Source organism: Pinus tabuliformis, chromosome 7, assembly GCF_031772625.1.
Source record: "Pinus tabuliformis cultivar Carrire ecotype Pingquan chromosome 7, CPIR1, whole genome shotgun sequence".
In the NCBI taxonomy this organism is placed as follows: domain Eukaryota; kingdom Viridiplantae; phylum Streptophyta; class Pinopsida; order Pinales; family Pinaceae; genus Pinus; species Pinus tabuliformis.
This window is the reverse complement of record NC_142293.1, coordinates 1,134,485,157-1,134,497,748: the sequence shown is the minus strand read 5'-3', so window position 1 is coordinate 1,134,497,748 and position 12,592 is coordinate 1,134,485,157.

Genomic DNA, 12,592 nt, shown 5'->3' with positions numbered 1-12,592 from the left:
TCGAGCTGGATGGGATTCGCGCAAAGAGCTCTATGCCTATCGAGTGACTCGGGGGCGAGTCATGATGTTTGTGTTGGGGGCCTGTTGGGAGTGGGATCCCCCAAGGGAAGTTTTGGGGCTAAAAGCCCATGTTTAAGTCAATTTTTGTAATATTATTGTAAATACTCCGCAATTTGTGGTCGCGGAGCGTGAAGGTGTTATGTGTCATAAAGGGTAGTCCACCTTTAGTTTTGTAAAAGTAAAGTCGGTTATGAGAGAACTACCCATGGTCCATGGACCATGGGATTGTATAAAAAGAGCTAAGCTCTAAGTAGTTTAAAGGAGACAAACAATGATGGATGATGTAATTGAATCATAGCTTTAGAGCAAGAAGTTTAAGTTTTGGGTGTAGCATAGGTAGAGGCTCTACAGCTGAGTGTGTAGAGGCCTAGGGTAGAAGTCTGCAGCTGAGTGCGTGGACCCCTGCAGCTGTGTGCGTAGGGTGGATAGAGGTTGTAACCACTTACCTTGATATGTTATGTACGAATTTTCTTTATTATGCTTATATGGTGCGCAAATGAATGCAATTACATTGAGTAACTAAACACATTTACGAATATCTATTTACACGGGGATAACTATATTTTTTTGATAAGATAAGCAAGGCACTTAGATTAATTTGGGAATTTGTATGAAATGCTTCCATAGCAGTGCGAAAGTATCTGAGCAACAGGCTCAGGCTGTGTGAAGGATGATTGTATCCTTTCGTGGAGGTATTGAAGGACAAAATAGAGGGTTTGTCCTACAAGCCCTAGAGCGAAGAAACCTACGTGAAGGTAGAGGGAATTAAACGAAATCATGACCATCTCAGGGTGTGGAAACTTGGTTCCAACATCCCCCCATACTGCTTCGGGTGAGACTTCAGTCTGCGCTCTGTGGGCTGATGCCGAAAGGGCCAGTAGTGTAGGGATTTGTTTCGCTAATTAACGCTGAACTTGGGTCAAGCCCCATCAAGCCAACAATTTTCCCATCAGATTAAGGATGATAAGATGAGCCATGAGCTAACTAAGTACCAAGACAAGAAAATAATTTTGTCCCAAAATTTCCAGTGAAAATGGGATCTTTGTCATTGACAATAATCTTTGGGTTTCCATGTAGCTTTTGAATTGTTTCCATAAATGCAGTAGAAAATGTACTCACTTTAAATGGATGAGATAATGCACAAAAGTGTGCATACTTGGTAAGTCTGTCAACTACCACCATGATAACACTCTTTCCTTCGGAATTAGGTAAACTTGTGATAAAATCCATTGAAACCTCCTTCCAACATTGGCTTGGAATGGATAAAGGTTGTAATAGTCTCGGGGTCTTAATTGTTTCAACTTTATTTTGTTGGCAAACCAAACATTCCCCCACAAACTTTTGAATATCTGATTTAAGGCCATCCAAAAAAAAATCCTTCTTAACCTTGTGGTAGGTTTTTATAAATCCTGAGTGCCCTCCTAAGGGAGAGGTGTGCAATTCCCTAAGAATATTTTGTTTGAGTTGGGAATCCTTACATAGGTATAACCGATCCTTGTATCATAACGAATCATTTTTCCAGCTAAATGTATCAAATGTACTGGGGTCTTGTTGTATCTTTTGAATGAGTGCCCACACTTCCTTGTCATTCTTCCATTCATCCCTTGCTTCGTTTATCCAATCTAGTTGGATAATAGAAATGGCGCAAAGAAATGCTTCCACATCCTCATCCTTTCTTGAGAGTGCATCTGCCACAACATTTTACTTCCCTTTTTTGTAGATGATTTCAAAGTCATAACCCAACATCTTTGTAACCCATTTTTGATGCTCTTCTGAAGATAATCTTTGTTCTAAAAAGTATCTAAGACTATCATGATCTGTTTTTACCTTGAAGTGTCTTCCCATTAGTTAGGGTCATCATTTCTTAAGTGCATGTAGTATTGCCATCATTTCCTTCTCATAAATAGTTTTGTGTAAATACTTTCCTTTGATTGGACGACTTTCAAAAGCAATGGGTCTTTCTTCTTGCATTAAAACATCACCAATTCCATTTCTCGAGGCATCACATTCCACAACAAAGGTTTTTTTGAAGTCCAGTGTGGCTAAGACTGGTGCTTGGCACATTCCCTGTTTAAGATGATCAAAGGCCTTTGTTTCTTTTGGAGTCCATGCAAATGCATCTTTCTTTAATAATGTTGTTATAGGTGTTGTTATTCTCCCATAATTCTTAACAAAATTGCGATAATACCCTGTCAACCCGAGAAATCCTTGTAGATGCTTTATGGATGTGGGGATTTTCCATTCCTTAATGGTTTTAATTTTGCTAGGGTCTACCTTAACACTTTCATGAGATAAAATATGACCCAGATATTCCACCTCTTGTACTCTAAAGAAACATTTGGATATTGATCAGGAGCTCAAGACCAAGTGTCGAAAAATGCTCAAAAATGAAAGTGCTCATATTGAGTTGGAACCTGAACGACCGGATAGAGCTCGTCCTCATGATTCTAGTGCTGTGAAAGGTTTGAAAAATGGTTTCCATATGCAGAAGTTATGCCAAAAAGAAAATTGCCCAATAACACTGGAATTGTGAATTTTTTCAAAAAAATTAAAATAGAATATTCCTTGGAATATTTTAGGGAATATTCCAAGAATATTTTGTTCTGAGCAATGAATGGTAAACTGCCATGTTGCCTGGATGACGTCAGCAGATGGATGGATGGCATTTACTAAAATTTTTGGTACAGGGCGGTTTGAACCCGCGAGCTGGGCTACACGGATGGGTCGTGTTATATGGGCGGCGGAAAAGGTGTAAGAATTTTAAAATTGCGTTTGGGCGGGAAATGAAGCGGGCCAGCCCCCCATACCACGTGACCACGCCCAAAACCATGGGCCTAAACCCATACCTGCTGGAAGAAAACGGTTACATTTTATGTGTTGGAAACGTGTTCACATTAACATGTTAAACGCGGCCCAACTACAATCCAACTACCCGTTAACGAATAGCTTGGCACACTATTTAATGCAGAACCGTCGAGTCCGATAAAATGCTCACATGTAACAGTTAATGCCCAGTTAAATGCACGGTTAGTCTAGTGGCTCAAATGGCGGAGGCCCCAAATTTGGCGGTCCCACCATATTTGGTGAGCCTAATTGGCCTCCAAGTTTAGTTAACAGGAGTTTTTCTAGGGCACACTGGCAGACACTTTAATGAGCCATAACTTTGGCTAGGAAAGTCCTTTTTGGATGATTTTTATTTTTATTTTTGGTCTCTTCAACCTTTTGAAGCCACTAGAATAGGTTTCATAGCCATCTAAGGTCATTTGTAGGTGATTTTGCTTCGTGGAAGTTCCAGGAGCCATTAGAGCCAAATCAGTTTGGGAGCTGCATTAGGATGTGTGCAGCCATTGAAAGTGGAACGAAGGTCCATTATAAATGAATTCAGTGTTCTAAATTCATATCTATATGTCATTTTTCCTGTGGAGGCATTCTTCTTACTGTTTAGCTTCAGGGAAGCTTTCAAGGTCACGAGGGCTATTTCAGTTATTGAGCTGTGCTGGGCTAGGTTCATCTGTTCAAGGTGAAACAAAAGCCTATTTCTGCCATAAGGAACCTTATAAATCCAATGAAGGTGTTTTAGAAGCATTTTGAGACTTCTGAAGGCCGAGATGCTGAAGAGAAGCTTCAGGCCGCCCAGGGCCAATTATGGGAGAAGGCCTAGATCGGGGATGCAGTGCTCATTTTGAGCAAATGAAAAATCATTTGTTTATTTCAGATATGTGCTGGAGATAGTAATAGAGATTTCAAAGACATTTGAAGCATTCTGAAGGAGTTTGGGCCATTAAGAAGCTCAGGGAATCTTAGTGCACCTACTGAAGGAATCAAGTCCAAGGGAGCCTAGATCTGCCTGCACAAAGAGGACAGCCATGACAGGGATGTATATGGTTTTTGTAAACCCATAGGTTCATTCAGTAACCTTTTGGATTTGAGTGTGGAACTTGTAAAATAATTCAAGCCATAATCCCAAAGAGCCAATTCCAGTTGACTAGAGCTCACAGGAGACGTAGCCCACGAAATTGGGGTGAACTCTTTATTAAATTTGTTGTTATGTGTGATGCTTATTTGCTGCCTTATATGTCTGATATATATGTTTAATATCAGCTGAAACAAATCAAGTTAAAACACATAAATAGAAGAAAATACATACACCTCTTTCAAGCTAAAATTCCGCATAACGTCAAGTTCAAGCAAGGTCTTGTTTTTAATTGAATTTAAGTGTTTACTTCCTTATTTCTTTAGGCAAAGTCTGTAAAGGGCCAGGTAGCTTCGGGGTCTCATCCTCTCTTTAGAGGTGACATATCCAATAAATGCCCCTACAGTCTATCTCTGTATTAGAAATAAGAAGTACACATGTTTGCAGATTTAAACTTGGAGTATTTGTGCACTCATTTACATAAATGAAAATGGATACCTTGCACCCTTTATCAAGTACATTCCATTTTCAGATCATATATTTTTTCATATAATTGTTTCTCCTCCAATAGTTTGAGCACCATGTCAAAATGTTGGACATGATCCTTCCAAGACTTGTTGTAGAATAGTATATCATCAAAAAATACAAACACAATTTTTCTAAGGGTGGGTTTGAAAATGGAATTCATCAAACCTTGAAATGTAGAAGGTGCATTAGCAAGGCCAAAAGGCATGACCAAAAGTTCATAATGACCCTCATGAGTTCTAAATGTTGTTTTTGGAATGTCTTCAGCCTTCATTATGATTTGATAATATCTTGAATGAAGATTCACCTTGGTGAAGTAAATTGATCCATGCAATTCATCCAATAATTCACCAATGACAAGAATGGGAAATTTATCTTTAATAGTTAGCTTGTTGAGCTCCCTATAATTTGGACACATGCGCCATGATCCATCCTTCTTGTGAACCAATACTACTGGAGCAAAGAAAGAACTTTGACTAGGTTGAATTATACCAACCTCTAGCATTTCTCCAACCATACGCTCAATTTCACTCTTTTGGACATAGGGATATCTGTAAGGCCTGATGTTTGGAGGAAAACTTCATGGAATCAAATTAAAAGCATGATCATGATCATGAATAGGTGGGAGGCCTTTGGGAGTCTCAAATACCTTGGAATGATTGTCCAAGGCTTTTTGGAGATCTGGAGAAATGGATGATTTTGATGTGGGAACCTCTAGTGAACATAATTGTGAAATTATGCCTCATTGTTATTTCTTTAGAAGATTTGTCCTTCCGTTAGAGTTGATTATCTTTCCTGGTTTCCCTGTGATACCCATTAATTCATCTTCCTTTCCTTTTGAAGAGAATTTCATGAAAATTAAAAGCTATTGTACCCAAGGGTTGTAGCCATTGGACTCCTAGTACAACATCAACACCACCCATTGGAATGGAAAGAATTGGGATATTCAATACATATTCTCCCATGGATAACTTGATATTATGGCACTTTCCTGAGAAATTTATGGTTCCTCCACTTGCAACCATCTCTTGACACTTTGGTGCTCGATATAGAAAGCAATTCAATTCCTTGGCTATCTTACAATGAATAAAATTATGGGTAATTCTCGAATCAATCAACACTATTACCCTTTTCTTATTGATATGCCTTCTATCTTGATAGTTTGAGGAGTGGTAAATTCAGCCAATGCATTACAAGATATGGTCGGATTCATTTCTTCTTTTTATAGGGTTTTTTCATGGTGTATGTCCTCTTCTTTTGATGTTTCTTGTTCCTTTTCTTCCTCCTCTTCAGAAACTATGTAAAATAATTTCTTCTCGACACACTTATGACCTTTAATGTATTTTTTATCACAACTGTAACAAAGCCCTTTTGCTCTTTTTTCTTCCAATTGTTGTGGTGTCAACCTTGTAGGTTTTGGATGGCTAGGGGCAGTAACACTTCCATCTTTATGATTGTAAGTGGTAGGCTTCCTTGTTGCCATAATTTTTCTTTCCATTTTTCTTGCCAACCTGAATGCCTTCTCCAATGAATATGGTTCCCAAAGGGGAACCTCATGTTGGATGTTATCTTTTAAAGTCCCTATGAACACATCAATCCTATGCTCCTCTGGAATATATTTTACCCTTATATTCAATTTTTGGAAGTCCTCAATGTGCTCCATCATTGAACCCTTTTGTTTGAGATTTATCAATTGGCTAAAAAAAGTGTTGCTTTTTGTATCCTCATAATGTGCTATCATTTCATCTGTAAAAGTAGCCCAAGTGACAATTTTTTTACGAGAGCAAAGCCATTGATACCATACAAATTGATTTGGTTCCAAATATAAAGTTTTAATGCGTACCTTTTGTGTGTTTTGCACATTATGGAGATCGAAAAATTTCTCCATCTGTAGTGTCCATGTTCCGCGATCCTTGCCATCAAACTTCCTCATATCAATATTTGGAACATGGTGGTTCTTCAATCCAACATTAGAGTTTATGAAATCATGATTAACATTTATTTTTTTCTCATCATGAGTTTACTTTACTGCCCTTTTGCCATTAGTAAGAATTTCTTGTAGAAAGTTTGTCAAATCTGTCTTCAAATCTTCCAAGCCTTTCTTTAAATCATCCATCTTAGCTTCCACGCCATCCATCTTAGCTTCCACGTCATTCATATTAGCTTCCACACCTTTCTTTAAACCATCCATCTTAGCTTCCACACCATACATCTTAGCTTCTACATCTTTCTTTAAACCATCCATCTTAGCTTCTGTTACTCTTTGTGCGAGTGAAATGTGTTTCACTTGGTCTCGTAATATTGATATATCGTGTTGCATTTCTTCCTCTTCTTCATGAGTCATGCTAGAGCTTTTAGTTTGCTTACTAGGTGTTTCCATTTTCTTTCTTCGGGGCATCAATTACCGATAATAATGCTTCACTATGCCCTTTGAATTCCTTCAAACTAATTTTTCAAACCAAGCTTATGAAAAAATTTAAAAAATCTACACACCTTTTTTCACTTTGTAGGAGCTCGATATTGAATCTGATGTATCTCTGTAATTTTGGATCTCCAAATTTTGAAATTTTTTCCTATGGTAATGATTTGAGTAATATTTCTAACCCCTTAGACTTGATCAAGATTGGATTCTGCAATGAAGAGTTATGCCAAATCTCCCACGATGACCTGAGTATAGACTAGTTCCGTAGAGTGAAATTGTACGACATGTTGCGGGTCATTGTTTCAACCTTAGGTTCTGAAAAGGATACCCAAAAAAACTACAGTCTATCCTTTTTCTGTAAATTCCGACGAATATTCAATCTTATGCTAAGAACAAAAGTCATGATGATTTTCCCAAGGTCACCTGTTTGGAATGTAATTCAGGGGTCTGCAAAAACCCTAAATTCCTCAGATTATATCTCTGAAAATATAGTGAGACAAGATCTGAAATTCAAGCCCAAGGTTCAGACCGATTCCATCTCAAATGGGTTTTTTTTCTTAGCTTCTGAAACTGTGTAGCAAAAAACTTATAGCGAAAATGCCACGATGGCATGTTTGGAGCAGCAAAACCCTATAATCCAAAGCTCTGATACCAAATGTTATGAAACCAGTGCATAGAAAGATAGAAAAGATAGATCAACGCCTTAGAAATAAGCCTCTTCGAGGGGGAAACATCCTTTACATTACACAAATGAACAATTATTAGATGATATAAATGACAAAACCTTCCTTTCTATATATAGGAGTCTAAGGGGTCACAATATAACCAAAGTCGACATAACAATAATAATATAAAGGCACAAAAATAACAATAGTGAGATTCTATGTGCCACAATAATAAAAATATGGGGACAATAGTGGCACAACAATAACAATAAGGGATACAACGACAATAGTAATGGGGGAATCACTAGTATAATAGGGACCTAACAAATTATATGAGTGGATCACAAAGTTGGCAGATAACCAAGGGAGGTGGGGGCTTGACGGTCCAATTGTCTGGGCCACAGAGTTAGTACGAAAATTGGAAGCCTCTAAAGATAAGATCGTACACCCTGTCAATCATTGGCTCCACCGTATCATAGGAGGTTTTGTGACAGAGTTCGCGGTCGATACTTCGGTCAGTTACAATGAAGCAGAGTGTCGCTTATTCAAGGGGCCACAAGGTAAGTTTTTGAAATCATTAAATACTTGGATTAAGATTCTCTTGTGTGAAAAGCAAGTTAGACATTTACCTTGATGTTTGGGGATACACGAAGTGGAAGGAATTTCAGGGACGGAGGAAGAAAAGGTCCTGAATATAGACCACTAATTGAGCCTTCTCTAAGTGACGACGAAAGGGTAGAATAGGCTTCTCTGCTAAGCGCTATTCAGTTGATAAGACAAGGGTTCCTATGAATACCTACACTGCCTCCATCCTCACCTCATCCATCCACACTGACTCTATCCTCACCTCCACCTCTTACCCCCTCACCCACACCGCCGCCACCTCCACCACTATTCAACACGACGAACTCCATAAAATTACCTGTGTTCAAGGGTGTAGGAAATGAAGATCTGGACTAGTTTTGGTTCATCACAAACGCTGTATGGGAATCTCAGGTATCACAGATGATTAGATGAAGAAAGCAATGTTGGTTAGTGCTTTGCAAGACTGCATGCTAACTTGGTACATTAAGTAGTGCACTAATAATCTGATGTCCACGTTGGCCGATATCCAAATCACGCTAAATAAGGAATTTAGTAGACCTAAGTCTGAGGCGCAATCAATTGTGGGATTCAAGGAGATCATGATGAAGCCTAGAGAGACACCTTGGGATTTGGATCAAAGATTGAAGTGTATGATCCATGAAGCCAACATGAATCTGACTAATGGGCACCACCACGAATGGTTTGTGGCCTTGCTTATACCTCACCTAAGGGTTGCGTTATCAAAACAGAATATCGGGATCCAGGCGGAAGCTCTGGAAACTGCGATGAGATTACACGAGACACTAATGCAGGATACTAATCTGGGGGTTCAATAGATTCATGCACAGTTGTAGAATCTTTGCCTCAAAATGCAAAGTATGAAGAAAGACAGAACAACTCAGCTAGAGGCACGTGGAGAAGTGTGGTACCTAAAGTGCAAAATCCAGGGGCATGACAAAGATCACTATCTTGTTTTCAAAAATTATGTTGCATGAGGGGGACCAATGCCTATGAGGCCATAATCTGCAGCAGGGCCAAGTACAAGGCTCACGCTATGGTGTGCTATCTGTTAGTTTGCTGGGAAACATGCGACAGACAATTGCCATTTGTTGCAGAAATTCGTACAGACACCGTAACAACTCTTCTACAACTTTTGTCAATCTGTGGGTCGTGATGAGTGCAATTACCAAAGTTACGAATTAATGATGGACAAGACACCTGCATACAGGGTGCAGGCAGAAACGCAGCCTCCAGACCAAGGCGTTGGAGGAGCGCAAGACGAGTATCAAGGGTGAGATTTAGGCCGAGGTGGAGGAGGACCTTGTGTCGGTCGAGGGAAGATTATTTGTTACAATTGTGGAGGACCAGGACACTACACATGAGACTGCTCGAATCCGATGCAGATGTCATGCCGCTATTGTACTCAGTTTGTCCATGCGATGGAGGATTCCCTATATTGTTAGCCAAGATACGTGAGAAGGGGGCGCAACCTCAACAACTGACTCATAACCTGCAAATGATGAGGGTTGAGCCTCGCAAGGAAGACCCCAAGGCAAATATTGTGCTGCGAAGTGGAGTGACGACTGGTGAGGATAAAGGGAAGTAGCCCGAAGAAGGCGAGTGGGTCCGCAAAGCACCAGAAAAGGAGACCGGGTTTGATCTGGAACACACAAAAGGAACATTTATGGAAGAAAAGAAAAGCTTCATTGAGGCCTCTACCTTAGGAAGTCAAGAGAAACCAGTTGAAGAAATGGACCCATCCATGATTACCACGTTCTTGGAGACTTGTATGACACTGCTCCACGATAGTATGGTTATGAAGGGACTGTAGGAATTGATCAATCGGTGCGCTGGCAAGGAAAATGATACCAATAAACCACATGTAGTCAGAAATCTTGGTAAGCATAAGGCAAGGATTGGACGTGAGATGAGACTCACTGCGTAGATAGGAGAATACAAAATGGAGCAAGCTATCTTGAACCTAGGGTCCGACGCAAATGTTTTTCCGAAACAAACATGGGAAAGAATGGGGAGACCTGCGTTACAATGGTCTCCAATTCAGTTAAGGATGGCGAATCAGCAGAAAATCATCCAAATGGAGAGGTTGCACAGGGTAACAGTTGATATCGAAGGAGCGAGTGTACTAGCGGATTTTGAAGTAATAGATATTGTGGATGATAACAATCCTTACCCCACGCTTCTTGGGATTGATTGGGTAACTGACATGAATGGGGTAATCAACCTGAAGAAGAGAAAGATGATATTTTAGAAGAAATCGCTCCGCGTAGTGGTGCCACTTGGATCCTACAGAAGGATCGTGCTATACAAAACGGGTCCGCGATTATGAAAGTGATGATGATTTGGACCAAATTTACAAGATAACGGCATGAGATCAGGATTGGGTGAATCTGACAGCAGAAAGACGTATTGCATGGGACCATTAGAGCTCCTGCACATTAGATTCAGATGAAGAACTAGAGCACTAACAGAATCAACTGCATGAAGTATCTATGTTGCGCTGTTATATGATGACCAAGTCGTTGCATTGTGTATCATCAAAGGTAAGAAATCTGCCTCACTATGATGGGTTAAATGATGTTGATCACTTTTTGGATGCATTTGAAAGGGAAGTACCAGAGAATCATTGCTTACAGGCATTAGATTGGGCGCTGCACACTATGCCTACAAGATGGTGGGGTACACACAAAGTTAGTTTTGATGATTGGCACGAATATAGGAGGATGATGAGGGTACACTTTGGTCATCTGAAGGTGCAATTAATAGAAAAATATGATGGGAGAAATGATCTGCGCGACCATTTGGCCAAATGGACTGAAGTGTATGGAGTGAAGCCTCAACTAGAATGGGTCCATCTATTTTGTCATACCTTGGATGTTATACCAATGAATTGGTACTTGGATATGGAACTCTGCCATGGCACCGAAGAATGGGATGTTTTGCGCCAGGGATTTTTGATGACGTTTAGTTTTGAGGATGGATTTGAATCTATCGATGAAGCGTTGCAGGAGGTTAAGACAAAAATTTTCAGGATACTGCAAGATCCTCTAGATTTGATTCAACCTAATTGGACCACCCAGCTGAGCCACGCACTGGAGTGCTACAATGTCACAATGGAAGAAGAAGATGAAGACCTGAGGAAGATTAATATTCCAGAGACTGAAGGACACCGCAAAGTTGAAGGACCACAACTAGAGAACCCATACATAACTGAGCCGCTCAAGACCAGGCAGGTGAACATTTGCACAGATGCAGAGCCGAAGTTTGCAAAGATTGGGGACTATTGGGATGACGCGATAGTAGATAAGGTCACTGAACTACTTCGCGAATATCAGGATCTGTTTCCCACAAAGTTTTCAAATTTGAAAGGGATAATAGGGGACCTGGGTGTCATGAAGATCACCCCAAAACCGGATGTGAAACTTATGAAGCAAAGACCTTACCACCTCAATCCGAAGTATAAAGAAAGGGTTTGCATATAGTTATACAAGATGCTTGCGACATGTATTATTGAACTGGTGGAAGAATCTGAATGGGTAAGCCAAATAGTGGTTCAGGAAAAGAAGCATAAGGAAGAAATAAGGATATGCGTAGATCTCAAGAAGTTGAATGATGCATGTGTGCATGATCCCTTCCCAACCCCGTTCACCGACGAGGTCCTGGATAATGTAGGTGGCTAGGAAGCATATTCGTTCATTGATGGGTTCTCTGGGTACCATAAGATCAAGATCGCACTAGAGGATAGAAGTAAGATGACCTTCGCGACTGAATGGGGATGCTTCTAGTATATGGTGATTCCTTTTGGGCTGAAGAACGTGTCAATGATCTTTTCGCGCGTAGTCATCGCCGCATTCAAGGATTTCATTCATAAATTTCTAGAAGTATACTTTGATGATTGGACAATGTTCGGACTGGTGAAGTGTGATGTGGCAAGTCTGCGCTTGATGCTAGATACATGCTGGAGGTACCAGATCATGCTCAATCTGAAGAAATGTTTGTTTTGTGTCCCTTTTGGAATCTTGTTGGGTCATGTGGTATGCATGCAAGGCTTGATGGTAGACCCTACGAAGATCGCGGTCATAATCAATTTGGAGGCGTCAAGGAGTGTGAAATAGCTGCGTGCAATGTTGGGTCATATAGGATACTATAGGAAATTCATCAAGAGTTATGCCTAGATCACCACATCGATGGAAAAACTGTTAAAGAAGGATGTTACATTCTGTTAGAATGAAGAATGCTAGAAGAGCTTGGATGTGCTGAAGGAGAAAATGGTCACTGCGCCTAGTCTTCTCGGATCGGAAGAAGGAATTTCATGTGCATGTGGAAATATCATGTATTGCACTGGGAGCAGTACTAACATAGGCCAATGAAGGGGACTTGGATCACCCTATAGCGTTTGCAAGT